This window comes from Halichoerus grypus, chromosome 10 (genome assembly GCF_964656455.1).
Source record: "Halichoerus grypus chromosome 10, mHalGry1.hap1.1, whole genome shotgun sequence".
NCBI lineage: Eukaryota > Metazoa > Chordata > Mammalia > Carnivora > Phocidae > Halichoerus > Halichoerus grypus.
In genome coordinates, this window is record NC_135721.1 from 1,975,190 (window position 1) to 2,002,977 (window position 27,788).

A 27,788-nucleotide genomic window follows, 5' to 3' on the forward strand; every position below is an offset into this window, starting at 1 on the left:
TGGCCGGTGGGACACAGTCCAAGTCTCTGTGGCCCCGGAGCGGTTGGCCGGGAAGTGGACGGTATCCCCTAGCTGACGGCCAGCACGGTGAAGGGAATGGAAGAGGAAGCAGAGACAGAACAATGGTGACATATGGTGGTCTGGCGTCTGCGGCTGGGAGGACAGGTCACTTGTCCCATGCTCCAGGGCCATGCAGACAACCAACCCCAAGGCACTTGGCCTGCATTTCTGCAACCTGAGTTGAGGGTAAGGATCCCCCTGCACACAGGCAGCCACCGGTCCCAGGCCAGGCTTACTGCAGCTGATGTCAGCCCCCAGGCAAGGGGGAGTGGGGAAAGCCCGTCCTCCCACAGGGATCACGCCTCTGACAACACTGTTTTCACAGTCTCCCTGCACCCGATGTTCATGTGTTTCCTGGAAATTTAACAACCCTCTGGGCATCAGGTTGAAGGGCAGCATGATGGGAAGAAGGAGGAAGAAGGTCTTTCCCAGGGCAGGGCAGGGCAACCTGCCCCAGGAGCAGCCTGACCTCGGGGAGGCTCAGCAGAGCCCCCTCATGTGCACTCAGTCCCTACAGACAATTCCATTGCATGAGGCGCCTCCTCTGCTTTGCCGTAAGGCTTTGTTCCAGACATGCTGGATCAGTTCTCTACCATCTTGACACTGCTGCATAACAAAGCGCCCAGACTTAGCAGCCTCAGTGAAAACCGCTGATTCCTGCTCACAGTCTCTGTGTCCTTGGGGCAGCTCTGCTGGTCTCAGCAGGACTTGCCCATGCTCCGGGGATCCCTGCTGGGACATGGCTGGTCTCCGATAGCCCAGCCAGGGGGACTCCAGTCGCCCCAGCAAGCTACCCAGTCATGTTCACATGGCAGTGATGGAGGTCCAAAGGAAGAGGCAGACATGCATCTGTGGACATCAAGATGCTCTGTCCCATTGGCAAAGCAGGTCAGGTGGTGACCAAGCCTGTGTCAGAGCAGGACGAGATTAGCAGAGGGCGCGGCTATAGGGCATTGAGGGAAATGGAGGCCATCCATGCAATGCTCACAGGTCATAGAGGGAACAACCACACCCGGGCAACAGGTTCATAGAGCTGGCACTGAAGATTGACTCTCTATGCCATTCCCGTACAAGCCCTCAGGCACTTCTTGTGTGGGGAAGGGCCCTGGGGAACAAGACAACTCTGAAGGTGGCAGGAGGGAAAGGGATCGTCCGAAGGAGGAAAGTTTATCAGAGAGAAGAAGACAAATAGCAGGTGCTCCTAAGTGTCTGAGGCTTGGTTTACTTGCGGTAGCTGAGAGGCTATTTATACCTGGCCAGCCTGCCTTCCTATACGGCATTACACACATGAAATGCCAGTGTGTGCACACAGCCATACTGTATACTTGCATATAGCTTAGCTGATAAGAATACATGCTTCAGAGTCAGGCTGCTGGGTTTGAATCACTTTGCCCAATTTATTTAAACTTCCCTGTACTTCACATTCCTTATCTGTAAATTGGGGATAAGAATCTACCTGCCTCAGAAGGTTATAACAAAGCTGATACATGACATGAAACATACTGAACACAGTGCCTGCTGCAGAGTAGAGTCAGCAAATGCTGAGTATTATCATTACTTTGATCATGATGATGATGGTGATGGTGGAGATGGTGATGATGGTGATGGTGGTGATGGTGATGAGGATGATGATGGTGATGATGGTGATGGTGGTGATGGTGATGATGGTGATGGTGGTGATGGTGATGTGGATGATGATGATGGTGGTGATGTGGATGATGATGATGGTGGTGATGTTGGTGATGGTGATAATGGTGATGAGGATGAGGATGGTGATGATGGTGATGATGGTGATGGTGGTGATGGTGGTGATGGTGATGGTGGTGGTGATGGTGGTGATGATGATGGTGGTGATGGTGCTGATGGTGATGGTGATGATGGTGGTGATGGTGGTGATGGTGGTGATGGTGATGGTGATGATGGTGATGGTGGTGGTGATGGTGATGATGGTGATGGTGATGATAATACTCATGGTTGTCATGGTGATAGTGATGGTATGCTCATGGTCATTATGGTGATGGTGGTGATGATGTTGCCATGTGGCTTTTCACTCTTCAACTCCCTTACCCCTTGCCTCCACTTTTCTCAGTTGTTTGCTCTACTTCTAGTCCTTAAAATGTTGATATGTGTTTTCTAAATGAGAATGTATACACAACTTTTTTTCCCAATAGGAGCGAAATACCACTAATTAATGAGGAAGAGATCCAAAAATGCTCATCATTTCATCCAATGTAAAAGATATTAAAAGTTAAAATATCATCTCGGCAGAGTGGTTCACCCAGCAATCCCAAATTAGAGATACAGGGCTTGCAAGATATGAAAGGCCATGCTTTTTGATTCTGAACACTGAATTATTTTAGGGATAATCATATATAGATCTGAGGTATCTAAAATGGAGAAGATAAACTGCATTACCCATGATCACAAACAATGGGAGAGCTTTATGAGCATTTACACAGCTGCTTTCCTTTTAATAGAACGCAACAGGCATGGTGCTCATATCTCAACATACGTCTTGACAAATATGACACACTTGGAAGAATTTCACATCTTTGACAACCTTCCATTGTTCACGGTTTAGTTTCTGTGGAATATTTTTAAAGGCGGTAACTAGTATTTTACTTTGTTACCTTCATGTATTGCAGTTTATGCTGGGAACTGGATTCAGAGAAAATGACACACTGTCATTTCTGAATCAGGCAGAAAACACCTAGGCCACTAGAACCAGCGGGTCCAGTCATGGGAATCACAGGACTGTAGTAACATCTAAATGTTCCATGTGGGGTCTGTCCAGGCTCTGAAAGAAGGCGAAGTTGGTGTTGGCATCTCTTGACTCAGCATTCAACAAATATTTCCTGAATGCAAAGTCAGAAACTGGCCTCTTCCATAGCTATTGGGAGAGCAAAAAGGAATAAAACCCAACTCTGCCCACCAGAGGCTCCAATCCAGAGAGGAGGGCAGGCGTGGCCAGTTGACAACAGTGCAAAGGATCCAACAGGGTGCAGGACAGTCCCCGGAAGCACAAACGTACAGACTTGCGCTCTACTCTGGGCCATTGGTCCCACTGAGGCAGCAGCCCTGCCTGACTTCCTCAGCACAAAGCAGAGGCTCCGGGGCCAGAGGCTTTGGAGTTTCAAACACAGAAGGAACTGGCTGCATTACTTGGCAAATCTGGCCACCCAGTAGAGAACGCTATTTCCTCACTAACCTCCTAGATCTATCTTCTCAAAGGAGTAAAAATAAGCATCCTCTAAAAAAAGCAAACAACAATAGCTGGAACAGTCTTAATTGTATTGGTCGGGATCCCAGCAAGAAATGACGGGCACATTCCAAAGGGGATATTAAAAGGAGATCATCAAAGGCGCTGCTTACAACAGTGTGGGTTATAGGAATACGGGGCTAAAGGAAACAAAATAAGACAAGGAAACACGGGGGGCTAGTAACTGTGTCCCCAGGCCCAGGGGCATGTAGAGGGGGCCGTTACCAGGTGGCAGGCTGCCCAGTGAGCACTGGGGCTCTCTGGGGTCCAGCCTGGCTGGGAAGGAGCTGGGACGACAGGTGCCCGCCTCTCTCCTCCCACTCGGCACAAGCCCACCCCTGGAGGGCAAGGAAGGGACCAGACAGGTGCAGCCCTTCCTGGTCCACCCCCGCACAGAGCCAGGTGAGGACACAGAGCAGAGCTGAGGGGAACAAAGGAATTTCACCCATGAATAAAGTATGAAGTCTTAAAAAGTCTGAGTCTCTCCACTCTGCCCAATGCTGAGCTTGGGTGTGGGGGCAGGAGAAGTAACAGGAGATGACCTCTCAGCCTCAAGGAGCCTGTAGCCCAGCAGTGGAGGGAATGAGCGTGACAGCCGGCCTGCACCGAGTTCCCTCCACGGACTCGCTGCTGTCCTTGATGGGGATGCGTGTGAGGAGGGCGCGCCGGTGACCGAGCCAGCCACCATCCGTCACCTGCCCCCAGACCAGCCAGCTCCGAGCTACTATTCATCTTCCTCGCCTTCCAGAGACGGGACGACCCAGGGCATTTCTTCCATGTGCACGTGCGCACGCGTGGGTGTGCTTCGCGGAGGATATCACAGAGAATATTAAGATCATTTAATTATTTTCTACGAATAATTACAAGCATCCTCAGACCAGGTAGCTTTATTGACTTGACATTTATTTGCTAAAATATTTAAATGGGCCAAAAAGACAGATGAGTGGTTGAAAGGCATCAATTAAATCCATGGCTTTGATCTCTCACGTTCTTTCTTACCACCTGTCTGGGGAAAAATAAATTCTTTTCTTCATTTCTCCTTTTAGGAAGGAACATAATGAATGAAAAGCTGCAGCGGGGAGGGGAGAGGCCAGCGAGGCCTCGTGAGAGGCAAAGCGGGGGCGGGAGCACATGGAGGTGAGGGTCCGCCCCCAGAGCCTGTGGGGAGGACAAGCCAGATTTGGGTTAAATCAACGTAAAGAAGGGTGAAAATCATCTCTGAAGTGGCTTTTATCTTTTCCTAAAGAAGTCCTCCGGAGAGACACTCTTTATGTCGGATGGTTTTCGGTGCCGCTGGGTCCGACCTGCTGGCTCTCCCTGGGTGCACATCTGCCCTCCGCAGCAAAGGGGCCAGCGACACCGCCGTCTCAGAAGGGAGGAGGGTGCAGAAGCACAAGGGGCTGGTGAAAAAGTAAGATATGAGGTCCCGTAACGGTGACACCTACTAATGCAATATGGGGGAGCAAAGAATAATTGGGTTAGAGAAAAACACATTTTTCCCAGACTTTTTTTTATATTAACCCAAACTCTTACATTAGTTAACTATAAGAACAATTGGATCCCAAGGCAAGCAAGCCATTTGTCACTGCAGGGATAATTTTTCTTGAGGACATTTAAAGCAATTTTTAAAAAGGAAGAAAGTACTTAAAGAGGAATTGTTGGATCAGAAATTAGACTTTTCAGAAAATGCATCACATCTCTATTTCTTTATGTTAGAGTACTAAGTGAATCCACATAAAGACCACCTGCTTGTCAACACTGCTGTTTTAGGAACTTCTGTGCTCGTGTGGCTGTGGTCAGGAGACGAAGTCCTTTCGAAGGGACTAACGTGGGCTCGGCTGTCACGTCCTGTCCTGCTGACACCTGTCACACCAAGAGGGCAGCCAACCCACCTGAGACCCCTGATCAAAGCTGGGCCAGGACGGCCACGCTGGAAGACCCGGCCCTGGACGGGTGCCCCTCGGACTCCCTGGGGTAACAACGTGCTCCTTACCGCAGGCTCCTGAGGAGCCGCAGAACCGCGACCTGACCTGGCCGCCACCGTGAACAAGGAGGCTGGTTCCTGGGAGGCTCAGATAAAACCTACACAGCTGTTCCGTAAACTACATGGTGTTGTAGAGCGCAAAAGATTATTCTATGTTCTCCGTGCATCGTGATCAGCTCTTCTCGCGAACACGAGTCCTCGGCAAGGAAGGCAGGATGTCTCAGAACTATCTTTGGAAGGGGTAATAAGAGCCAGACGAAGGAGGGGGGCAGACCTCTGGACCCGGCCACGGAGTCTGTGTGCTGTGAACTTGGGCACGTTGTCAACTTCTCCATGCCTGTCTGTCCTCATGAGATGGGGGTGGTGACACCTGGCCCGCGGGGTTGCTGGGAGAGCGAGCTGCGGGGCTGCATGTCAGGTGGCAGCTGACGCGACCACGGACAGGCATTCTGGGCTCCTGCTTGGATTCGCTTATGCGGCTTTGAGGAAATACCTTAGTCCTTTGCTCTCCTGCGAAACACAGCTTGTGTGGGGTACACGTGAACTTACTAACCCAGAGCAGGCACTAGTCAAAGGCTGGTCTCCCCCGGCCCCTGGAGAGCCATGCTTTAAAGTCTCCCTGTGGTGATGTGAAATGCACTGGATCAAACACCTAGAGGTCCGGGTTCGCTGCTGGCTCTGCTGTCACCAGCTAGCAAAGCATCTCAAGGACATCACTGAAGATCCCTGAGTCTCCCTCTCTGCCTCTCCCAAATGATGCGGCTGGAAGGTGTGATCTCTGCGGAATCTTCTGATGTCAAAGATCCTCTGATTGTGTGCAATTAGTTAGGACCCTCCAATTGTGTGCAATCAGATAGGAACCTCCGATTGTGTGCAATCAGTTAGGAACCTCCGATTGTGTGCAATCAGTTAGGAACCTCCGATTCTGTGTAATCACTTAGGAACCTCCAATTCTGTGCAATCAGATAGGAACCTCTGATTCTGTGCAATCAGATAGGAACCTCCGATTCTCTGCAATTAGTTAGGAACCTCCGATTCTCTGCAATCAGTTAGGAACCTCTGATTCTGTGCAATCAGTTAGGAACCTCTGAGTCTGTGCAATCAGACAGGAAAGCAGTGGGAGGAAACACACCTCATCCTTCCACCTTGGTTCTCCTTGGGAAGATCAGACGCTGCCTGTGCAATCCAGTCACCTTCCCTACAGCCTCCCGATGCAGGCATCTATGCCCAGATGTGGCACTGAAGTCAGCTTTGGGAGCATAAATGATTGAGACTCACCCAAGCCTCAGCCCCAGAAACACAAGTACTTTAGGAACAGGAATGAGAGAGTCTGCTGCAAAAACCCAGCCACCATCTGCCAGATCCCAGCCCTGAATCCTAGAACAGCTGACCACCGAGGAATCTATTCAAACTCATGTAAGGCTGAAACATGCAAAGTTGGGGTCACAAGTCCCTGGAAGCCAACACCCTCCAGAAGGTCCCCGCGACAGGTTGGAGAAGGCTCCACAGAGCTCACAGACAGGGTCAGGCTGGGCAGGAGGCTGGCTTAGCCAGGCCTGTCCAAATCTGTCTCCAGCAGAGAGGCCAGGACAGCAGCTGAGGGCTGGAGGGGAGGGCAGGCACTCAGTCCAAATGCTCAACCCTAGACAAATACCAGCTAACAGCGAAAGAGAATTCAGGAAGGGAACAAACGTTATTGACCATCTGGGAGGTGATAAGCACCTGTGCAAGTCCTTTCCATCTGCGATATCGTTTGACTCTTGCATTATCCTCAGAATAAGCATTAATGCCTGCATTTGACAGATAAGGAAACTGAGACTCTTGTTAAGTGACTTCCCTGGGGTCACAAGTAATCCGTGAGCTAAGTGAGCAAAGACTGGTATGCACTCCACCATCCACGTCCCGTTCAAGTCAATCTCTGCTACGCTACCAGCCACCCCCACTTCCCAGGTAACTGGTTTTCTATTAGGGATTCCCGAAAACTTAAGAAGAACCAGCAAACTGTAGGTATCTCCCTAGAAAAACATTGATCGGGCATATCTCCATAAAGTAAGAACTGGGCTTTCGCCAGCCAGGGTGCTTTTTTGAAAAAAGGTGCCATGAACTGTCATATGCACCTAGAGGGAGGAGGCAGGACCCCAGATAAGGGCCCAGGAGATGAGGATTCTAGTCCTGTAGCCACAGCTGTGGCCGGGGGCAAGTCGCTGTCCGCCCCCTGCATTCTGGTCCAGCCATGTCCAGGAAACCTGTGGGGACCCCACAGGAGCTATGCAGTGGTGTGGCCTCTAGATATAAAACCAGTTGTCTATCAGGTGATTTTTGATAATAAAATTTAACTATAAATTTAATCATTCTGGCCAAGGAGTATATTCCACATAAATGACTGTCCCGTTTCATGGAATGAGGTGGCAAGACACAGTCCGTTCAGCTGCTCAAGGCCACGGGGCTAACGTTAATGTTGGAACCCTACATATCCAGTGTCCAGAAGTCCTCAGTGTGGAAGTCAAGGTGCCCTCTGGGGTGGGCTTGTCGTGGATGGTGTGGCTGTGTCCCCTCCGCCCCCGGTGCCAGTGTTAGGAGCTGTGGCCGTTGGTAGGTGACTGAGTATAGATGGGGTCACAAGGAGGGGCCCGTAGTGGGACCAGCGCCGCATGAGAGGAGGGTGACTAGAGTTCCCTCTCGCCACGCACAGACACCGGGAGGAGGTGCCCGTCTGCGAGCCAGGGAGAGGGCCCTCGCCACAGACCGAGTCCGCACCTGGATCTTGGACTCCAGCCTCTGGAACTGTGAGAATGAGTATGTGTTGCTTAAACCCAGTCTGGTCTTTCTGTTACAGCAGTTGAGCCAAGACGAGGCCCACACTAGCTTTTTGCCTGAGCTTTCCCTGGGCCTGCGCTTGGCCTGTCTACTCGGTGCCCCAGCCACACCTGACTCTCCTGCCCCTCACGTGGCCTGTCCACCCTTGCTCGCCAACCCCCCCCAAGATAGACCTCCTACCCATGAAGGCCCCACCTTCACGCAGCCGGGTCAGCAGGAACTCCCAGAGACCTGCCATGTGGTGGCTTTGAGGGCCTGACCCCACGGCCTTGCACGAGCCAGCAGCCCATCAAACCCCAAGGGAGTGACGAAGGGCCAGGAGAGAGCGAGAAGCTGGAGGTGCATGTCTGGGTCAAGTCCAGGTCAAGTCGGGGTAGCTGACCACCTGCACCCTGGCCACCACACGGCCGGCAGCACATGCGCCCAACGTGCATACAATCACGAAGAGCAAGTTACGTGACACCAAGGAAATCGTTTTTAAAAATATATGAATGTTATACGCAAACAATGAATCATGGAACACTACATCAAAAACTAATGATATAATGTAAGGTGATTAACTTAACATAATAAAAATTTTTAAAAAAGACTAATGATGTATTGTATGGTGACTAACATAATAAAATTAAATTTAAAAATATATATATATATATATGAATGATGGGGGCGCCTGGGGGGCTCAGTCGGTTAAACATCTGCCCTCAGCTCAGGTCATGATCCCAGGGTCCTGGGATCGAGCCCCATATCGGGCTCCCTGCTCAGTGGGGAGTCTGCTTCTCTCTCTCCCTCTGCCCCTCTCCCTGCTTGTGCTCAATCTCTCTCTCTGTGTCAAATAAACAAAAAAATAAAATCTTTAAATATATATATAATGAATGAAAACAACACTTTAAGAGAGGAATACCTAATTTTTTTCTATTTCTGCATATTCTAAATGCTTTTGCCTGTGTGTGTGTGTGCATGTGTGCACACGTGTGTGCATGTGTCTTGTGGGGAGACATGCAGACACACAAACGCCCCGAGGTGCCTGGAAGCCCGACACCAGGATGCTGGTAGGGGTTACTGCCGCCTGCTGGATGGCAGTATTACGGTTTATTCCTGTGTTCTTCTGCTGGCTCGCCTCTATTTTCTAAACAGACAATAAAGATATGTATTGCTTTTGTAATTAAGTCTTTAAAGAGTTGATTCTATTTATTTAGGAAGGTAGAAGGAATCAGGGAAAAGGAGAAATACAAAACCAGACCTCTCACCATTTCTCTGCACCTGGCCGAGCACTCTCGCTTCCACAGATCTGGCTCCTGATCTGTTCTCACCGGCCCAACCTGTGGGCGTCGGCCGGGCCGGTGCCCGCAACGGGCCAGGATCATTGGCACGTCCCAGCCCCTCCCCACTGTGCTCCTACTGGAGCTGAAAGGAAAGCATGCAGGACACCGGGGCTGATCTAACTAGGGCCCCGCCACCACCGTGTGACTTGAAAGCTTTCACAGGCTCATCCCTACCCCTAATTTCTCACACCTGAAAGCTTCACATGTGCACACATTTTCTTCCCATTTCCTCCAAGAAAGCCTCTCTGAGTTTCCTACTACCTACACTGAGAAAGAACATCAGGGATAAAAGCCAAGCATTTTCCACCAGTGTGGTGTCACTCAGCACCAGACCAGGGAGTGGCTACGAGCAGGAGCCTCGGAATTGGGCAGACCTGGCCTCCCTACTGACCAGCTGTAGTGGGCCACGCACAGCTGATTTAAAGCCTTTATTCCCCAGTTTCCCCATGTGTCCAATGCAAGATGGTTCCTACCTCGAGAGGTGGCTTAAATTCAATGAGATAATATAGGAGCACCTATCGCAAGGTGCCTGGCATGGGAACAACCACCCGATCCTTGCTAACGATCCGCTTTGGCTTCCTTCCCAAAGACCTGGCTTTATTCTCCTGATCTGTCAAAGATGGATGCTTCATCAGCTTCCTATTTTGAGAGGGTTTTCAAAGGTAATTCCAAATTGTACAGGAGACTGCGTGAGTCTCAGATCCCTCAGCACATGAGATCCTGCAGTTGGTGGGGGATTCTCCCCATGGTAAATATTTAAATGAATAACCACATTCTAGCCACTCGGGAAAGAAACAATTTAAGAAAAGTCTTCGAGGAATTTTCTCTAAATGAAAAGGAGCTTTTCCCTGACCACATATCTCTGTGAGCGTTGACAGCCCCTGATGGGGCTGCTAATAATGAGGAGCAGAGAGTTGGCACCGAGTTAGGATTCGATTCAAGCCACACTGAACTCCCTGTGCTGGGGGACACATCTGTGCCGGAAAGCCACCACGGACGTGCCAAACAGGACACCCAGGACCCATGTTTTCAGTGCCTGCAAACAATAATTTAATATGTTCGCAGTTCCCCTTCAGATTAGAATTTCCAGACTGAAAGCTATACAAAGGAATTTGCAATTCTTAGGGGCTGTTCTCCATTTGTGGACCAGCAGGTACAGAACAGAATGAAGAATAGAATTTCTGTGTATTGTGATCATTACCAGATTTCCAGACTCCATAGAATAACTGGATTTTTTTTTTTTAACTGCAGAAGACTCTCAGAAGAAAGTCTTTCACTCCTTCACTCAACAACCATTAGTGAGTGCTCACTGTGCGCCCGGCACTGTCCAGGGACTTCCTGTATCGCCCTCTGAGACGGGACTCTGGCACTCAGAGGGTCTAGGGACTGTTCAAGACTTCAAGGGGGAGCCTCAGATTCACTCACGTCTCAGCTCCCACAAGTCTGAGTGGTGTTCTCTGAAAAATGCATGACCGGTAAAATGCATACTTGTCCCAGAGGTGCTCGGCCATCAAGGGTTCAAGTCTGGGTCCCCATGACCCCAAGCTTGCTGCTGTCCCCATCACACAGCTCTGGTCCCTTCAAGGCCGAGCCAAAGGGCAAGTGGCCAGGGCACTTTTTATTGTCCCCACGTCCATCCCATGCCAGTTGTTTGTCAGTGTGGACCATCAGCTCCACAAGCGGAGGAGCTCATGTGGGCTGAGTGAATTTGAGATGTTGGTGTAAACGCCCATCACGGACCGAGGGGGACCTTTCAAGATATGTTAGTTTTTTTTTTAATTGATGGCAGATAAAAGAAAGTGAATACATGAGAGATTAAAATAGTAAAGTACCTTCAAGGTCATGTAGTCCAACCCTCCCACTGCACAGTGAGGAGACAAAATCCTCAAGAGGGAAAGTGATTTGCCTTAAGCAGGTTACTCAATCTTGGCACTTTGCCATGCTGGGCCTGATAGTTCTTTGTTGTGGGGCTTTGGTATGCATTATAGGATGTTCAAATAGCACTCCTACCCAGTTATGACAACCAGAGATGTCTTTAGACATTGTCAAATCCCCCTGGGCACAAAATCACCTGCAGTTGAGACCCCTGGATTAAGGCAACACAGCTGTTCAATGACAGTAAACAGGGCCTCAGGGCACCAGTCTGGAATGTTAGTATTCAAACAGGGCTCGTCTAGCATCTATAAAAAAACTCCTACAAATCAACAAAAACAACAACAAAATCTAATTAATAATGGGCAGAAGACTTGAGCAGAGATTTCTCCAAAGAAGACATACAGATGGACAGCAAGGTCATGAAAAGATGCTCAACATCACTCATCATTAGGCAACGCAAACCAAAGCTACAATGAGACACCACCTTACACCCATTAGGACAGCTACTATCCAAAGATGAAGGAGAAGGAGAGAAAGAGGGAAGGAAGGAAGGAAGGGAGGGAGGAGGGAAGGAAAGAAAGAAGTGTTGGCAAGGATCTGGAGAAAATGCACTATTGCTAAGAATGTAAAATGGTGCAGGCACTGTAACAAACAGTATGTCAGTTCCTCAAAATATCAAAAATAGAGTACTAGATGACCCAGCAATCCCACTTCAGGGTATGTACCCAAAAGAATTGAAAACAGGGTCTCAAAGAGATTGTACACCCATGTTCATAGCAGTGTTCCTCACAAAAAGCAAAAGATGGACACCACATCAGTGTCCATCAACAAGTAAATGGATGAGCAAAATGTGGCCGATCCATACAATGGAATATTATTCAGCCTTCAAAAGTAATGCTACGACATGGATGAACCTTGGGGACATGATACTAAGTGAGATAAGCCAGTTGCAAAAAGACAAATATGTATCATTCCACTCATATGAGGTTCCTAGAGTCGTCAGATCCACAGGGACACAGTGGAACAGAGGTTGTCAGGGTCTGGGGGAGGGGAATGGGGCACTGCTGTTTCATGAGGACAGAGTTTCAGTTCTGCAGGATGAGAAAGTTCTGGAGATGGTTGTACAACAATGTGAATATACTCAATACTACTGAACTGTACAGTGGTTAAGATGGTGACTCTCTGTGGTATATATTTTACCATAGTTGAAAATAAAATGAGAAGCAGGGTTGGAGGTGATGTCATGGGGGACAGAAAGTGGTTTTTGTCTTCCCTTTCCCATCCCTGGCATTCAGCAGGATTTCAAATGGCCACTCTCTCCATGAAACTCCCCACTATTCCACTACACCCTAATCCACTGCTCATGATACTTTGCTCTTTCCTGTAAAGCTTTGAGAGGAAATACCAATGATGTACAATATTTAGGGAACTAGGGATCTTCAAAATACAATGATTGATTTACTGGGTATTTTGTAAATCTTGAGCATCAACAGGCAGGACAAAGCCCCTGGACAAGAAACTTTAAAAATAAAACAAAGAAAAATGAAAACCTCTTCTCCTGAACCTATGGCCTCTGAGTTTTGAAGATCATAGAAAGAAGCAGAAACAACAGAACTGATGAGACATATTTAACATTTTTGTTTATAGTATCATTTTGAAATTTTCTTTGAGTTAGATTTGGCCCACAACATCAGCTGATTCCCATGGAATGATCATGCTGCTGTTTCTGAAAATGTGAGCCCTGTCCAGCCCACCAGCATCACCTGGGAATCTGTTAGAGATGTGAATTCTCAAGCACGACCCTTGACCTACCAAATCCTAATCTCTAGGTGTGGGGTCCAGAGTCTCTACTTCAGTAAGGCCTCAAGGTGATCCTAAATTTTGAGAACCATTAAACTGCGAACTAGAAAATCTCCTAAGATTCTTCCAACCAAATAGTTTCTTACTGTGCTCTAGGTGGATACAAAGGGCCACAAAAGCTAAAAAAAAAAATAAAAAAAAAAAAAAAAAAAGAGGCAACATAAAATACCAGGCAGTCATAATAAATACCATGGGTAATTGTTATCCCAGATGTTAACTCACACTCTTCAACACTCACTTGCAAAGGCGGGCTTCGTGGGTTCTCCTGAACTCTAGGAAAGCTGTATTTGCTTATTACTCCTCTGAACATTCAGATAGCTGTGACCAGACCTGCTTTATATTAACTAAGGTTTATTTCATTTGCAAGGCTACTTGGAAGAATGCTATTGCTTCCAGCCAATGTGCACATGTGGAACACCTAGGACAGGTGCCTGACAAGCAGGAACCACAACATGCCTAAAGGAAGCTTTGTGGGGTATATGGTCCCCGGGCCCACATTATTCCTGCCTGCATCTATCTCTTTGGAGATCTCTACCTGCCTCCACCAATTTTGGTGCAATTATGCATAGGAAATAAAAATGCAAAGGGTTAGTATGAAAGTAGATTCCCATGAACTCTCCACTATGGCAATGGGGTGTGGGAAAGGGAGCATCACCAGTTTTCTAGGGCTTCAGTAAACTCCATGCAGTAAATGTCTAGATGCATGTAGTGGATATTTTAGTTGCCTACTCAGAAGCATCCCCCACCTTTCTAAGCAGACCTGTGTTCCGTCCAGATCTCCACCCTGCCTGTGCAGCCACAGGCTCGGGGAACACAGACTCCTCTTAGCTCTGGGTTGTCGAAGCCAGGTGGGGTCATCAGGCCAGAGAACACAGCCAGGCCAGCTTGCTCTCATCTGCTGAGAGATAAGCCTGAGTCCTCTCCTGTTAAATTAGGGGCTGGTTTCAAATGTTAAGGAGCTAGCACTAGAATTGGCTCACAGTGATTTCCTGGGGGAGGGTGGGTGTAAATTACTCAGCCTCTCTTTACTTCAGTTCGTCTTCCCTAAAAGTAGGTATACTCTTGGCACCATCCTTAAAATGAGTGAGGATGAAATAAAGTTGTGTGGATGAAGCTCACGGCATTGTGCCCAGCACAGTGTTTAGCTGGGCTAGTTATCGCAAACATCACAGCACATGATAAACCAGCCAGAGCAGCTGTCCTGTGCATGTGCAGTAAGAACTGACTCAGGAAAGGAAAGGAGAGGCGGGTGGGGCAAGGATGGAAAGAGGGAGCCAGAGAAGAGAAGGAAAGTGGCAGAGAGGGAGGCCCTGGGCCAGATGTGCTAGTCTCAGGGAAGGTGACTCTGGAGCCGAGGGGCAGCAGGAAGGGTGTCTGGGCAGGAGGACCCTGGGTTCCGCACAAGCCTGGCCCGAGATGAGTCTGGCTCCTCTGTCTGTCTTGCCCTCTGTGTCCAATCTCTCACCAGATCCTGCTGCGCTCCACCATGACTGGAAATGGTCTCTCTTAAATTAGCCAGTGTCCCCACATGAGGAGCCACACTCCGGGGACCAAGGGCCTAAAGCAGCTCTTCCTCTAGGTAAGTACACCCCAGGCAGACAGCCAGAGGCTCTTCCTCCCCCCCCCTCCCTCCCTCCCTCTCCCTCTCTCTCCCTCTTCCTTCCCTCCCTCTCCCTCTCTCCTTCCTCCCTCCCTCCTCCCTCCCTCTCTCTCTCTCCTCTCTCTCCCTCTCTCCCTCCTCCCTCTCTCTCTCCTCTCTCCTCTCTCTCTCTCTCCCTCTCTCCCTCCTCCCTCCCTCTCTGTCTCTCTCTCTCCCCTCTCCCTCTCTCCTCCCTCTTCCTCTTCCCTCTCCCTCCTCCCTCTCTCTCTCCCTCCTCTCTCTCCCTGTCTCCCTCCCTCTCTCTCTCAGACCCTTCTCCAAGCCATTTGTCCCCATTTCTCCCTCATCTAGCCTCTTGCTTTCCATCCTTCTCATCTGACTATTGAAAAGTTGAGAGCAAAATGTATCATTCAGTTTTAGCATCTGACTCTCAAATCCTAAAAGGTGTTTTTATTCCTCCTGTTCATGATTATTAGTTTGTTACTTACTTACTTATTATTATGATTGTTATTTCATACATGATTTAATATTCTAAGCTAACTTGAATCCTTTATGTAGTTTGGAAAATATAAAGAAGTAATAGCTTAGTGTTGAATGCAAGACATCCCCCTGAACCTATTTAGACACGACAGAGAAACAGAGAGAGAGAGAGAGAAGGAAGGAGGGAGGAGGGGCGGGATCCATCCATAATATGGATGCCTCATGATTTTTTATTCTTTCCCTAAAACTTACAGCTTTTAAAATATTGCTGGTAAACCGATGGTTCCACATACAAATGTCCTCAGGTCTTTCTCGATTAAGAAATTCTATGACCTTCTTGAAACTGAAGGTTTTGAAACACAGACACTTAAAAGCTGAGGGAAAGCATTCCGTTTGGTGGTGGTGAGGGCAGTTTGAGTGTAACGGAGTGTTAATCCTATGCGGAGGGCCGGGCTGGCGAGCCCCGGCCTTTCCTGCACCCGCGCCCAGCTCAAGCACTGCACCACAGGGCACGGAGCGAATCGGAGGGTATCGACCGAAGACCTTCCATGAACTCCAGACATCCTGCCATCCACAGCAGGGCGAGGCTGCCGAAAATCAATGACAAATCCTGGGGGCCGAGAAACACTGCCAGAGGGAGCTGGCTCTATTTTGTGTTTTCAATTATTGTTTAACTCAGAAGGGAAACTAGGTTGCTACGAACATTTTCTCAAAGAAAAGGAAAATCTAATCAATGCAAATAGCCGATCATTTCATGGAAAGCAGTCTGAAATACCACCTGGCTCACAGAGCATCCAGTCAAATGGGAAGTCCCCTTCAGCCTGTTCCCAGGACAACCCGTCACAGGGCTCAGCACCCGTGGGCAAAACACTTCCAGCTTTGACTATTGTCAAACCACAACAGAACTAATTTCTTCCTAGACCACACAGGCCTCATTGATTTTGCAGAGACAAAAAACAAACCTTCAGCAAAACCAAGTACTCTGTACCTTTAATTTCTTCTTATTAAACACATGGATTTTACCGACACACAAGAGAGGCCAGGGAGATCTTCCTTAGAAGTATATGGGGATTCAGTTCCAGCTCTGTGAATAATGTCGATGGTATTTTGATCAGGATGGCATTGAATGTGTAGATTGCTCTGGGTAGCATAGACATTTTAACAATATTTATTCTTCCAATCCATGAGCATGGAATGTTTTTCCATTTCTTTGTGTCTTCCTCAATTTGTTTCATAAGTGTTCTGTGGTGTTTAGAGTACCGATCCTTTACCTCTTTGGTTAGGTTTATTCCTAGGTATCTTATGGTTTTTGGTGAAATTGCAAATGGGATCAATTCCTTAATTTCTCTCTCTTCTGTCTCATTGTTAGTGTCTAGAAATGCAACTGATTTCTGTGCATTGATTTTATATCCTGCCACATTGCTGAATTCCTGTATGAGTTCTAGCAATTTTGGGGTGGAGTCTTTTGGGTTTTCCACATAAAGTACCATGTCATCTGTGAAGGGGAAGGTTGAAAAAGAAAACAAAAGCTGGTGGCATCACAATTCCGGACTTCAAGCTGTATTACAAAGCTGTGATCATCAAGAAAGTATGGTACTGGCACAAAAATGGATGCAGTGGAACAGAATAGAGAGCCCAGAAATGGACCTTCAACTCTATGGTCAACTAATCTTTGACAAAGCAGGAAAGAATATCCAATGGAAAAAGGACAGTCTCTTTAACAAATGGTGTTGGGAAAATTGGACAGCCACATGCAGAAGAATGAAACTGGACCATTTTTTTATACCATACACAAAGATAAACTCAAAATGGATGAAAGACCTAAATGTGAGACAGAAATCCATCAAAGTTCTAGAGAACACAGGCAGTAACCTCTTCAACCTCAGCTGCAGCAACTTCTTGCTAGACACGTCTCCAAAGGCAAGGGAAACAAAAGCAGAAATGAACTATTGGGACTTCATCAAGATAAAAAGCTTCTGCACAGCAAAGAAACAGTCAACAAAACTAAAAGGCAACCTATGGAATGGAAGAAGATATTTGTAAATGACATATCAGGTAAAGGGCTAGTATCTAAGATCTATAAAGAACTTTTCAAACTCAACACCCCCAAAAAAAATAATCCAGTCAAGAAATGGGCAGAAGACATGAACAGATATTTCTCCAAAGAAGACATACAAATAGTCAACAGACACATGAAAAAAAAATGCTCAACATCACTTGGCACCAGGGAAATACAAATCAAAACCACAGCGAGATACCACCTCGCTGATACCAGCCAGAATGGCTAGAATTAACAAGACAGGAAACAACAAATGCTGGTGAGGATTTGGAGAAAGGGGAACCCTCTTAGACTATTGGTGGGAATGCAAGCTGGTACAGCCACTCTGGAAAACAGTATGGAGGTTCCTCAAAAAGTTAAAAATAGAGCTACCCTGTGACCCAGCAATTGCACTACTGGGTAGTGGGGCCATTACGGGTGAGCCCAGGAGCAATCCTCTTTCTAGAATGGGTCTCTGGTTGGATCACTGAAAAAGTCAATGAAGGCAGGAAATCATACAAATAAACAAACCTTAAATAATTTTTTACTTCCTTCCCTTTGCTTAGCTCAGAAAGCTGATCTTATTTATTTTTATTTATTTTATTTACTAGGTTTTTTGTTGTTGTTGTTGTTGTTGTTGTTTACCTTTTGAGCCCTTCAGCCATTTCTTACTTTCTCATTAATTTATATGCCTAAGTATTTCTCCTTGGCTCTGCCACGTGGCTCAAGGCTCCAAGAAGCTAGGGACTGAGTCTCACTGGCTGCTGTAGCCCCAGGACTGAGAGCACCTGGCCTATGTTCAATGCCCAGTAAAGACCGGCGGGAGGGGTGGATGGGCCAATGACGACTTCCAGAAGCATCTGCTCCTGAGAGCACTTCACTCCAGTGGTAACCAAAACTCCCAGTTTGCCGTGTCTTCGTTTGCCCCTCTGTTTGTGGCACAAAGGATTCATCCCTGTCAGATCAATCCACGGACTCGACCAGCCCCTGGAGAAGCCTGTGTTGGAAGGCAGTTCCTAGACAGCTGAGACCACGGGCCACAGGGCACGGGGTCATGAGTCTGGGTCCCCACTCCACCATCCCGAGAGTGGGGCTTCTGGGAGCAGCCCTCCATCTATGTACCTCTGCAAGACCCTGGGTCATCCATGGTTAGGAACTACTGACTGGGGGTCCGTGTCAGGCCCACAGCTGACAGCGGTGTGACGTGGGGTGAACCACCCACTCTGATGTCATGATCTGTCTACTCTCCCCCTCCCCCGCCCGCCCCCAGGCAGCCGGGGCAGGTCAGGTCAGCCCAAGCTCTGTCTCCGATCTTGCCAATCTTGGGCTGTGAGGGAACGGGTGGCCAGGACAGGGGCTCAGGTGGGAAAGGGGCAGCCAGGCAGCTCCCCCGTGGCCCCCCGATTGAGTTTCCATCACGCCACTTCCTTCTGGAACGAGCAGCTTGCTCACACTTGAGCGGAAGGATGGAGCGCATGGTAAGGCTGAATCATAGCATTGGGGGTTTTCCATCGTGGGATCATTCGTGATCCTGCTTCTTCCCGTTACTGAATATAATCAGGACGTGTCCCTCATTTTAGCACAGATTACCCCAAAGTCACAGATAATTAGCAAATCAAGTACTATGCAAATCAAGTGCTAATTCCAAGCAATTAAAAGCTGAGTCACAACTAAACCACAGTTAATTTGAAATTTTACTTTTTATATAGTGCAAAATAGCCAAGCCTCATGTCAAGCAGAGACACAAAGACCAAAGATGTTCTCTGTGTCACTCCAAAGAGAGCGAGCATTCAGTGTGACTGGGCATGCCTTCCAGTCGATGCCTAGCGCCCGTGAAATGGAGTCACGTCCGCTCCTGTGTCCTGCCTGAAATAAACACCCACATCAGTGAAACGGCAGCAGAGCCTGGAAAACGCGAGGGGAGGCCGCGTGGCCAATGCTCTGGATGGAGAAGCAAGACTTAAAGCATCACAGACAGGGTTCTTATGGGCTAAGGAGACACTCAATGGAGAGAGGGATGGCCCCAAATCCTGAACACCTGGGCATCCCCAACCCTGCCAGGAAGGAGTCTCTCTCCTCCATGCACCCTCTGGGGCCCTTTCTGATCCTTTCTAAGCCTGCCAAGAAAGCCAGTGGGCTCCAGGAGCAGAGCAAATAGGAGACCAGCCACTCATATCCCCATGCAGATGGGATGCAGGTGCGCCTCCTGCTGACCCCGTGTGCTCTGGTCACTCCAATGGCCAGAAAGAGAGACGCAGGGACCCTGCAAGCCCTTGCTGGGAGAGCTATTTCCTTCTGTCCAGGCCACTTTTTAAAGTCCCAGTGTTCTTTATGGTTCCTCTTAACTGCGGGTGGAAATGAAGCATGGAGGTCAATGTCACGCACACACACAAAAGATTCAGAATACACAGAGGCCTCAATGTCATTCCCAGCGTGGGAATGGAAAGACAGATGGCCCTTCTGTGACAGGCCTCGGGTAATTTGAGCCCCAGATTCAGGCCACGAGGAGAGCCTATCACCAAAGAATAAATCTGAGTCAGCAGCAAAGTAATCACTTTGGATTAAGGGCACTTTTCCAGGGCCCGAAGGAACAAAGGCTAGCCCCAAAGCCCACAGAATAAATACCAGTTGTTTTTCACGATGAGAGAGGCTTGCAGAGGGACTATGCACACACGGCACCTGCCACCCCGTGAACTTCGCACTGCACACCACATACACGTTCCCCCACCCCTGCCCTTCCATGCGCCAGCCCCCTGCATGTGGGCTCGGCCTGTGAAAGGGGGGAAAGCTTTCCCAGCTTGGAGCCTCCAGGGACACCACCTTACCCAGAGCCATCAGACCGGTGTTGGAGGAGGACAAGCAGCAATTGCCCCTGCTCCGCCCCCCCACCCCGCATGGCTCCCTGGGGCCAAACAACACCCATCCTAATGCTCTGCATCTTTTGGTTTTCCTCAAAGTACCGTGCACTTCCTCCCAAATAAGACCTGATTCAGCTCAGTGCACAGGCTGCCTGTCCTGCATCATTCACCTGAGTCCAGGGATGGGACATCCTGCAGCAACCTACCTACCCCAAACCTCCCTCAGCGCACCCCCAAACTGGAAGAAGCCCCTCTTTCCCAAAAAAGGCATTATAATGTAGCCGGGGTTTGCCCTCAGTGTGGGCGGCTCCCGGCGCTCCACACCAGGGAAAGAGCGCCGCCCACTGCGGACTCTTTGGGGAAATGGCATCGTTCCCCTTGCACGACCAAAACCTTTGCGAGGAGCCATTTTTCTGGAGACCTTTTTGCACCAGGGGCATGCCCCCTGCCTTCTGACACAGCATCCTGGAATACAGTTTCATCGTCTCTGGCTGTCTCGGTGGTCCTTGTAATGAGCTAGATCTGACCTGTTTCCTATCTCCAAGCCCTGCTTTTCTCACTTATAAATGCAGACAGTCAAATCCACCCCACAGAGAGGCACTCGCAATTAAAAACCAAATGCGATACGTGTGCCAAACACATCCTGGGCCTTCTATCTCCTTTTTCTCAGCCTGCCCCCCCCCCCCCGCTCCCCACCAGCTCCCACACCCAGGGATGGAAGAGCTATAAATAAGGCAAGCCTTCTCTCCTAAAAGCTAAATGATTTCAAGTCGATACGCTTTTGATGGTTCTCCCAGCTTCCCCCTCTCTGTCAGGCTGTCAGAAATCCTTTCTTACCGCAGTAAGCGCCGCCCACGCTGAGCCTGGACCTCACGCCTTCCCGCAAACGGTGCCTTAGAGCCTCCTCGGCTCCCTCACCAGCCGCGGGATGGTCAGGAACCGAGCCACGACATGTCACCGCCTCCAGCATCTGCTCTATGAGCATTAAGAGGAAGGGCTCAGTCTACATCGTGTCTGGGCTACAGGTGTCCAAGGGCCCCTGGGACAGGTGCAACAAGCAAGCCTGATTACTTCCTGGCCCCTCCTCAGAAGCCCCTGACATTTCCGCACAGTCCAGACTCAGGGATGAAAACTCTCCTTGTGGGCATTTTTCTTGCTCACTCCCTTTACCTTTGTAACATCTTCATGTCTAACCAACTGAGAATTATTTATCAAGTACGATGTATTAAGCACATGACCACATTTTAAGTAAATTATAGGTAAAGAAATTACAGGGTAGGTGTAGGAAGAGAAATAAAAACACTTTTTGCTCTTTGAATATCAAATTGATTTTTTTTTAATTTTGAGCATGATTTACTTTTTATTAAAAAAAAAAATTGCACACCCTCCGATCCAACTGTCTGCTGCTGGCCATCCCATCCGCCCTGCCGAACACTTGCCGGGGACTCTGCAGGCCTGCCCCAGCCTGGCCACCAGGGCAACGTGTGGTGGGAGAGATCCTGGACCAGACTGGCTGTGTCCCTGCAGCATGGGGACCAGCATCTGCCCCCCTCTCCTGCAGACCCCAGAGGTGCCAGTCTGGCCGGAGCACCCCGACACCCTCCCTGACTCCAGTAGCCATCAGCGGTCTTGGCCACAGGAAAACAATATCTTACTATTTGCTCTCTGGCCCCCAACCCCCTGAAGAGCAGGCCTGTAGGAGGAGGACCCCCAGCCACAGCGCTACTTGGGGGAGGAAAGCCAGGATGGAGCGTGAGGCTGAGGGCTTGCCCCGGACGAGCCTGGACCTCTACGGACCTGAGCAGGTGATATTTATCAGAGCAGGATCGTCTGTGGCCCCGAGACGACACAGAGCTGTGAGGTCTGCCTGCGAGTTCAGGTAGAAGGAAGAAAGCCAACCACCCAGAGTGCTATTAAGAGAATCTATGGATGCCACCCAGATGTCCATGGACTGATGAATGGATAAGGAAGATGTGGTGTATATAGACAATGGAATACTCCTCAGCCATCACAAAGGATGAAATCTTGCCATTTGCAAACACACGGATGGAACCAAGGGTATTATGCTAAGTGAAATAAGTCAGTCAGAGAAAGACAAATACCATACGATTTCACTCATATGTGGAATTTAAAGAACAAAATAGATGAACATAGAGGAAGGGAGGGAAAGATAAAACAAGATGTAATCAGAAGGGAGACAAACCATGAGAGGCGCTGAACTCTAGGAAACAAACTGTGGGTTGCGGGAGGGGAGAGGGTGGGGGGATGGGGTCACAGGGGGATGCGCATTAAGGAGGGCATGTGATGAAATGAGCACTGGGTGTTACATAAGACTGATGAATCACTAAATTCTACCCCTGAACTTAAAAAAAAAAAAGAAAAGAAAAGGGGCACCTGGGTGGCTCAGTTGGTTGAGCAACTGCCTTCAGCTCAGGTCATGATCCTGGAGTCCCGGGATCGAGTCCCACATCCATCTCCCTGCTCAGCAGGGAGTCTGCTTCTCCCTCTGACCCTCCCCCCTCTCATGTGCTCTCTCTCTCTCTCTCATTCTCGCTCTCAAATAAATAAAATCTTTAAAAAAAAAAGAAAAGAAACTATAGAAATAATAATACTGTTTCCTATTTGTTTGCCATTTATTCAGCCCATTAAAAAATCAGTCACATGCTTACGAAAAACGACACACATGCATGAAAGTACAGAGAACGAGAGAAAAAACACACAAGTACTGCCCACGCAGCTCTATCACGTGGTGCCATGTATGCTTTATGTTTACAATTTTAAACATTTACTTAAGTGATAAACGTGTTCACTTCCGTATTCACCTCTGCGCATCCCTAACCTGCCCTTCCTCAGAAGCAAACACCACCCAGAATCCGGCATTTCCCACCAGCGTGGCTCTGTACCGTTACTGTACATGCGTGAGCTCCTGCCATGGGGATTCCACGTAACCAGCTGTCCGTGGCTCCTCATCACATGACCGAGACTTACAAATGTCCATACACGGAGAGAGAGAGAGAGCGAGATTTGAGGTTCGTTCATTTTAATTACTATAAAATTAATCTCTCAATATATCACAATGTATTCATTTACAGGGATAGTCATTTAGATTATTTTGCTCTTTGTGGTTATAAGCAATTTTGCAATACACAAGTTTATGCCTGTCACCTTGTGCATACGTGTAAAGAGTTTCCCCACAGGTGTGAACCCAGGAGAGGAGACACCGCTGCCCTATTAGACACCCCGCCAAGCCCCTCTCCAACCACGCGTTCTCATGGATGCCGGCCAACAGTGACCACAGGCTCCAACACGAATGCCCAGTTCTCTGGGAATAATCCCCTCATTCTCGGAGGTCCAGGCCATATCACTTCTGTGCATTCTGTTTCTCATAAAATGGGCCTTCCAACCCCTGTCCTTCAGGGGGACCATTCTGGAATTGACTTAGCTTCTTGTAACCAAGTGTCTGCTGCAGACCCCTTCCTATCTAAGCATTTTGACAAAATTTGTTTTATGTTATTAAACTTATTGGTGAACTTTTATTATTTTGTTCTCTTAAATGTGCTAGTTAAATTTTATGCCTTAAGGTAATTTATTTAAGTATCCCTTTTCCTAGTCCCTCTGCTGATGACTCAGGCATTTATTTAACAAATGCTGACTTTGGGTTTCTGTGTGCCAGGCACTGTCCTAGTCACTAGGACCACAGATGAAAAAGACAAAGTTCCTGCCAACACTGGGCCTATGATTTAGTGGGAACTAGGTAACGAAAAGCAAGCAAATAAATAAATACTGTAATTTCAAGTGGTGATAATATAAAATAGTAGAGCGTAAGAGTTAAGAAAGTCACAGAGATTTTTAGATGGAACATCCAGAGGTTCAGATGAGCTGTGTGTGGGTAAGAGAGAACTTTCCAGCAGAAGCCACGGCAAGAGGAAAGAGCCTACGCTCAAACAGGCTCAGCGTCGTCAAGTAACGTGGAAGAAGGGCCATGCGGCTAGAACGAAGGCCGGGAGAGAGCAGTAGGCCTTGCAAACCGAGGTACGGCTTCTCATTCCCTCTAATTGTGACAGAAGCCATTGTATGGTCTGAATAATAGGGCAATGTGATCAGAAATATGATTTGAAAGGTTATCCTGCTCTGCAGAGGGCAGACTGGGAAAGGGGCCCAAGCGGGGGTCACCTGGAGGCCATCTGGGGCCACGGCCATGCCCAGACAGACACAGTGACAGCTGGTGCAGGGTGGTGAGATTTGGAGCATACTTTGAGGGTCGCTTTGACCCGTCAGTGGAGTCACTGGATCTTTCCCTCCCGATTTTCTAGAATGACTAACTTCCAGAGAACCAGGGATCCTGAGAAGCTTCTGGTCTAGACACGAGCAATGCTTGCTGCTCTCCCCCAGCGTCTTCAGTAGCTTCCTGTGTGACAGGGAGCTCCTGCTTCACGGGCCCCTGGAGACCTAGCCGCATGGACCATTGAAGAGCTCCTGGTCCATCACCTCCGCCTCTTTGAAGCTCACGCTCATTTCCTAGGGCTGCCGAGGCCCAGGACCAGCCCAAGCACAGGTGCCCCTGGGGGCTGCCTTCTGCTCCACCACCCAAGGGCTGCTGGCCTCATACCTCCCAGGCCCGCAAGGCCCTCCTCCACCCAGGGCCAAGCCTGCCCCACACTCGGCAAGGGTTTTCTGTCCAACATTCAGAACCTTTCAGCCAATGATCAATACGGAACTCTCTGGCTTCAGCCAATGATCAATATGGCCTGGAATCCACAGCTCATTCACATGAAAGGATAAAAGGTTAATAAGAGGGGCGCCTGGGTGGCTCAGTCGTTAAGCATCTGCCTTCGGCTCAGGTCATGATCCCAGGGTCCTGGGATCGAGCCCCACATCGGGCTCCCTGCTCGGCGGGAAGCCTGCTTCTCCCTCTGCCACTCCCCCTGCTTGTGTTCCCTCTCTAGCTGTCTCTCTCTCTCTCAAATAAATAAATAAAATCTTTAAAAAATAAAAATAAAAAAAATAAAAAAAAATAAAAGGTTAATAAGAGCTTCTATCTGACCCTCTTCTGGGGCATTTTCATATTTACAGTCTTTGACACAAGAACGACGTGTGGATGGTTAGCAGATACAGAGGCATCTTTCCAGTGACCCCAGATTCACAGGGCAAGTAATCGACGTCCTCGTGTGACTTGCACTGTACTCCAAGCATGGAGATACGCTGTGAAGGTCCGGCAGCCCGACCCAGAGAGTGTGCAGGTGACCGGCGTGGCCTGCCCCGCAGCTCCCAGCCAGACAGCGGAATCTGGGTAAGACACCTGCCTTGTCTGTGCGTAATTCTGACACAGTGGGCCACCCCGGAGCCTGGGATCACACTGTGCATCCCTCCTGTCCTTCCTTCCACCAGGTAAGTCCTAGGCAAATGTAGAACCTTGAAGCAAAGACACTGGACAGAAAGTCCAGAGTTCTGGGCTTCACACGCGAATCTCTCGACTGCGGCTCAGTGACCCGGTGATTCTCGGTGGGGGTGGGGGTCCTGCACACTGTACGGTGATCAGCAGCACCCCTGGCCTCTACTCACGAGTGCCGGCAGCACCTCCCTCCCTGCAGCCATGACGATCGAAATGTCCGCAGACATCGCCAAGGGGGCTGAGTCGTCCAGTCGAGAACCACTGACCTGGTGAACCACAGCAGCCGTGGGTCTTCTTTCTCCTGCTGGGTCCATGAGTCTAGAGCGGCCCCCCAGCTGGCCCGACTCCATCAGCCCAGGACCCCAATACCCCTTCACAGCAGCTCTCTCCTGCAAGCCACCAAACCCCCTCTCATTGCCCCAGACGTCTGTTCCCCGAGCATGGCCAGGGGGCCACCTGCACCTGCCCAGGGGGCGCGGAAGTCACACAGGGCCCTGCCCAGGCCATGCTGTGCTCACACGGGTTTGGGCACACGGACATTTGGGTCTTCGTCCTCCCAAAGCCTCCCGGCCTGCAGCTCAGCACAGCAAGCTTGTTTTCAGCAGAAACCCAGCGATCTACACACATGCTATTAGGCCCTCCTAGGAGATACGGCAGAGCTGCAAGTGTGGGATTATTTCCTATTCTGCTTTCTCAAATGCTTTCTAATTAAAGGATTTCATTTTACTCTGAAAAGTCCTCATTCCTTTTAGAAAAATATGCGCACAAAATGCACAATTGTATAAACATAATCCTGTTCATTAAAAGAACTACAATCCTCCGACAAAAGCTCATTCCCTTTCAAGGGCTGTTTTTCTTAACCTTCATGGTGAATAAACATTTTTCACCATAAGGAATCTAGTTCCTGTGGCAAATTCTATAACAAATAGAGAAAGTTCTCGGGAAAACTTGGGTGGTCAAGCAGGAGGCGGCCATGCAGCCCTCAGCACCCCGGGACGGGAGGTGGTCTGCTGCCCTTAGGAACAGTTTCTCAAGCCCTGTTTGGGGGTTCTCCCTCCATCTCCCCCGCCCCTCACCGTGGGGAGCCCCCACTGCATGCCCCTGTGGGCGAACCACCTGGCCCGGGTGGAAGGCGAGACCCCTCCCATGGTTCGGCTCCACTCCACACATGCACACTGACCTCCTAGGACGAGGCGGGGCCGACGCACCACAGGAAACCACTCTTGGCTCCTGCCCTGGGGGCTCCCAGTCTGGGAGGAGTCATGTGTGGGCGTGGGCACGCATGCGTGAGCCCCAGCAGCCCCCAGACTCCCTGTAACCGTCTTCCTCCATGCTGCATGCAGGCGCCTGGCTTCCTCTGGTCCACAGAGGACCAGCTGGAGTCAGAATTGGCGGAGGGTCCCCGGTGTGTTTGGCACTGTGCAAGCGTTTTCTACATTCCTGCTCAAGTGGTCCACACAAAGTCCCTGCGACATCAGATGCCGTCTTTGGTCAGTCCAGGGGGGCCACAAAGCTGGGGTGTAGGCTCAGCTAGAACCAGGATCACAGTCCAGGTGTCTCGTCCCTGTGGCCCCAACTGCCAGCTGAAGGTACTCCCTGGGATTTCACTCTTAAAAAATTAGGCACCTAAACTTGCAGGTGGGCGGGGAGGACAACAAGGGAAGAACATGCTCACCCCACCAAGATGGTTCCATAGCCGAGAACCATAGCATGATGCCTGCGGACCACGGACCAGAGCCTGGGGCTCCCACGCATGCGCCTTCTCTGTCCGAGGCAGGACCTTAGAAGACTTCCAAGGAAAACGCAGAATATCATAGTGCAATGCAATTTAAACATCAAGTCTTCCATCTCATACTAGACCACACAAAATAAAGACGAAAGAACTAAAATTTATAAACACGCAAGACCAGAGAGAACAGGGTATAGGGAGCAAGCAGATGCAAGACTGTCCACAGATTCTGTGAAAACAGCAAGTGGGTGGAGGAGGACAGTGGCACCCAGAAGCTGCTTCTGCCTCGGGAAACCAGGAGAAGCATCAGGACGGAAAGATCAGGCTTCGGGCAGCTTCCGCAGAAGCGAGCTGGGAGCTCGTGGTCGCGGGCACGAGGAACGAGATCAGAAACGGGGGTGCCAAGATTCGTGGACAGAGCAGGTGGATGACCCAGGAGCGCTGCAAACTCACGGATGACTCCCTCCTCCCCCGACCCCACCCCAGGGCCACACTAACACACAGGGCCCGGACG

At 49.4% G+C, this 27,788-nt stretch overlaps 2 long non-coding RNA genes across 3 annotated transcripts in view; one reads left to right on the forward strand and one right to left on the reverse strand.

Annotated features, from left to right (window-relative positions):
* LOC118524087 (uncharacterized) overlaps nt 1-21,214 on the reverse strand; it is a 112,278-nt gene extending 91,064 nt beyond the window's left edge. Inside the window, exon 1 of the long non-coding RNA XR_013441559.1 lies at nt 20,991-21,214. This is a non-coding gene — a long non-coding RNA (uncharacterized LOC118524087). The remainder of the gene's footprint in view (nt 1-20,990) is intronic.
* On the forward strand, nt 14,511-25,783 carry LOC144379186 (uncharacterized). Of its 2 annotated transcripts, XR_013441563.1 has the most exons (4): nt 14,511-14,756; nt 23,007-23,182; nt 25,227-25,443; nt 25,542-25,783. It is a non-coding gene; the product is annotated as an uncharacterized LOC144379186 (long non-coding RNA). The 2 variants fall into 2 exon arrangements; XR_013441562.1 differs by having other exon boundaries at nt 25,227-25,783.
* Nucleotides 25,784-27,788: the final 2,005 nt, after the last annotated feature.